Source organism: Choristoneura fumiferana, chromosome 29 (genome assembly GCF_025370935.1).
Source record: "Choristoneura fumiferana chromosome 29, NRCan_CFum_1, whole genome shotgun sequence".
In the NCBI taxonomy this organism is placed as follows: domain Eukaryota; kingdom Metazoa; phylum Arthropoda; class Insecta; order Lepidoptera; family Tortricidae; genus Choristoneura; species Choristoneura fumiferana.
Genome location: NC_133500.1, coordinates 11701586 through 11705903, shown reverse-complemented (window position 1 = coordinate 11705903; position 4318 = coordinate 11701586). Strand labels below are relative to the sequence as shown.

Here is a 4318-nt window from a genome sequence, read left to right as displayed (position 1 = left end):
ATTGCAGTAAGTACTATGAGACTTATAATTCCTCACATCCACTCAAGGGTTGCTTGGTAGAGATCCCTTCGAGGATAAGTTCGCCTTTACAAAGTCAAGGAAACCGAATCACGTACCAGAGTGGAACCCAAGTGGAACCTTTTCATATTCATTTGCGCTGTGATTTCTTTGGCAAGTGTATGGGATGTCAACATGACATTAGTAGCACATAGGTTCCCCCCTGGTACGTGACTCAGTTTCCTTGACCGTGACTCAACGATTGTTTATTTATTTTTTATTTACAATACACTTTACATACTATGAGAAAATTAGTCATAATCATTATCCCTATACATACATACACAGGCCTCCTCTCACAATGGGCCTCTCACAATTGGGCGTTATTTTCAACGCAGGCCCAGTGTGAATTGAAATATAGCGCACACCATTAATTATTTAGCAGGTGTCTGTACGTTTCTTCACGATATTTTCCTTCAACGAAAAACACGTGAAAATATGAAATTAGACTTGTTTATTTTTATTTCAAATTTAATTGGTTGGGTAGTAATCGAAGGCTCTATTGAACAACAAATAAAAAAGTCCATCACTAAGTCAGTTTTTATTTATTTATTTACATCAGTCAATTAAATTAGCCCACATACAACCACTGCTGAGTGCCTCTTGCATTTTCACGTCACTTTTCCAGTCTTGTGCCAGTCTCGTACACAGCTTACCAGCCGACAATGTATGTTATGACAGTGTTTTTCACTCTGTAATTAAATATTTTATTATGAAAATAAAACATATTTTGAAGAAGCATATTTGTCAAATGAACTTTTCTCTGAACTCCAAAATTACGAGATATGAGGATCAAAAGTTAGTCCGCTACCAAGGGCTGGGGACTTGGAAAAAAAAAACAGTAAAAAAATCTGTCCTAAACACCTACGGTCATGGAAACTGAGACTTTAGGCCTCCCTATATTTTCCGTGTTGCCAATACTCGCCACGTTTGATAAGCGGGTTGGCGAGCGTAGTAAGTATATGATGTGGGGTTGCTTGGAAAACGCTGCTGCCCATCTTCTGATATTATCCCTCAGTCGATTCCTACGATACCCACGGGGTGGTGGAAGTTGTATGTTGTACTCAGCCTCTACTGTACTTACTTTTTAATTTCCTTATAATGCGTCTTTTTCGAGACCAGAGTATTGATGCTTTATGTATTTTTTTCGCAAAGTTCGTGGCGTCATAGTTTCCAATGTGAATTATAATTCAGTTCAATACTTGAAAATATAACTGCATTCACATTATAGATTATAGATAATGATATTCCGCCAGTTTCGAGACAAATTACGATAATTTAATTTAGGAAAAAATTACTCCATTAGTTTACAATGTCATGACAACCTATGACAACAAACGAACAAAAAATTATGACTTGACGAATTTGACATTTGACTTGATGTTTTTTTATTTTTATTTTATGGAAAAAGCCACAAGCCATGCAGCCTTTATCTGATTTTATCACTACTAATTTATAATCCGTTAATGCAATTTTCCGTACTTATTTGTTACTACGTTAATGTTATGTGATTTTCTTCCTAATTTCTGTCGGAAACCCAAAGAATTGGCAATACATTTGTTCGTTGCACTTCAGTCTTTTGACTGACGGACTTTGTACCTATGGCCAGCAAAAATATTTAAAAAAAGTTAAACGAGCTTCAAAATGGTAATTATGTGATTTTGATCAGACAAATCAAACGAAATCTGGCAACGTCGCTTAGCATCGAATTGTCAGCGAGTTGACAACGTAGCTGAAACACACACTACTAACCGAGCCGTTGGCGTACGATACTGTCGCCGTCCACTCACATATTGACAAAAAATAACTAAAATAATCATCTAGATTAAGCTATTAATCAAAAGCTTTCTTTAGGTAAATAAAAAATGCCTCAAATAAAGAACAAAATAAAAGTCAACAGATGTGATTTTAATTTCAAACTATTCTTTCAAGCGCACATGATTGTGTTAATACATTAGTATGGAAATCGTTCCACTTAATGAGCATGCTAGTATTGGTAGTGCCACGAGAGTTGTAAGCAAAAAAAGTTACTTAAAGTGAATTTGTTATAATACTTGTAAATTAATTAATTTACCACCATTGAATTTGCGAAAAGCCGTTAGGGCCACAGGGTTGCAGCTGTAGGCAGTAGATTTTGAGTTTTGTTCTGAAAGCCATACAACACGGTAATTGCCGTGCCAACACTGACATTGAACTGACAGGAGCATGCTATCAGCCTATTTTAAAAGGCATATATTATGTGTATTGGAGTGTTTGTTTTGAGAATGCTTATTTAGGAGCATACTCAAAACTGTCATGTTTATTGCTAGCAAATGTAAACAGTCCATGAGCATGCTCATTAGTGGCTGGCATGCTCATAAGCATGCTAGTAAGGAGCATGTGTAACAGTAGCTTAAAGGAGTAATCAAGTCCCACCAGAAGATTTGTAGCTGTTGCCTCTCATTTTATTTTTTAGGATTTAAAACATTGTTTGTACCGTACTTAATTGGTTATTGATTTTGGAAATGTTACTTGCTAGCTTTTTGACTTCATCTGCGAGTAAGACATGCAGTTGTTAAGTTTGGTAGTTCTCATAACTTGATTTCAATTTACATATAGTAGGTTTTTTTTGATAAAAATGAAATGACTGATGCAAAAGTGGTACTTGCTTGGATTTGTCAGACCTCTTTCTTAAAATAATAATGAACTTAATTATACAACCAGGTTCAACAATCATTTTGTAGAAACTATTTATTAGCCATTAAGAACTATAACATTATATTTCAATAACTATTGTATGCTATTGTTCCTTATCCCACATGGCTCTTTGTACTCCAGATAACTTATTATAGTCTGCTAGATGCCTCCAGACTATGCGACTCATGCGCCATTCTTTCACAATACCACGGGTCTGAAAAAAACAATGTATTTAATTTAAGGTATTGTATGTGTATTTAAAATACAAAAAGAAAGGATTGTTGTGTGTCAAAAAGACTTAAATTTATTTTAAAAAACAGGTATCTGGGAAAAATAGACAAAATTACCTAGACGTAACAACACATCTGTTGTTGATTCTCAAGGGGCAAGCATTTAAGTCAAACTTGTTGACGTCTTTGTCTGCCATCTCCCTTATTTCTACAGGCAGAACATCATTCTTCCTCAAGGCGTTGATTCTTGTCCTTTCAAGAAAGTGTTCAGCGTTCAGGCGGCGGCGCTTTACATCTCGGATCATCATCCAGTTCGCCCATTTGTTTCTAACTTGTTGGTACTAAAAATAACAATTATGTTATAAGCTTGGAAGTAAACAAAGAACAGCACGAAGAGGATAGAAACGTTAAATTATTTTATTAATTCTAGTTTTCATTCTTACGTTACATCCAGCAATCGCTTGCGATTTCCAAACAAAACGTCCGAGAGATGAAATATTTAAATTCATTTTAAATATGTACTAAAACTGTTAATTACTTTTATTTTAATATATAAATTTTTGCGAAGGATAAAATTGCACCCACTACCAACCACTACCGAAATCTGAAATAAAAGTATTATATGTAATTAATTATAACCTCTGTCAGTGAGTGTGATGCAGTGTTGCCAGATGGGTTTTACGTTCCGTTACGCGCAGCTCTTAAAAATAGTACGCAAATTCAAGTTTGAGTACGCAGAGCAATTTTTATTGACAAACTGTGCATTAGGTGCATAAACAAAGGCCTCAAAAAAACCGCCGAAGTGCGAGTCTGACTCGCGCAACGCGGGTTCCGTGCAAACTTTCACTTGTCTAATTTTAACTCACTTTTTGTTTAGGTCACTTGGCCGGGCCCGGTTAAGTTTGCACCTAGTATCAATTATATTGTTCGATTTTGATGTAATTGTAAACTAGCTCGGCCATTGTCTGTCAGATTTGTCAGTCACTTGCTTGTCAGTGTGACCGCCACAGATAATCTATAGAAGTATTAGTTTTTAACATTTGTTGGGTGCGTTCCTAAATAATATTAATCGGAAAACCTAAAAAAATATATTTCTGTCAAGTGCAGTAACAGCTAGGCTGTCAGGTTCTAAAATATAAAAATAGTACGCAAATCGACCGATGAGTACGTGAGTACGCAAGGCCATAAAATAGTACACCGTACGTACTCATCTGGCAACGCTGGTGTGATGGGATGGGAGCAGTGTTGCCATCTTGCCCAAAGAAAAAGTTACTAAACATATGGTAAAAAGTGGCTAGTTTAAAAAAAAATACTGTTAAAAGTAGCTAAAAGGGGCAAAGAAAACGAAAAAAGAC

At 35.7% G+C, this 4318-nt stretch overlaps 1 protein-coding gene and 1 long non-coding RNA gene across 2 annotated transcripts in view; both read right to left on the bottom strand.

The window, feature by feature from the left end:
- RhoGEF2 (Rho guanine nucleotide exchange factor 2) overlaps positions 1-4318 on the bottom strand; it is a 215542-nt gene that overhangs the window by 147904 nt on the left and 63320 nt on the right.
- Positions 584-1302, bottom strand: LOC141444251 (uncharacterized). Its single transcript, XR_012453150.1, has 2 exons — positions 1142-1302; positions 584-749 (listed from the first exon to the last, which is right to left on the bottom strand). It is a non-coding gene; the product is annotated as an uncharacterized lncRNA (long non-coding RNA).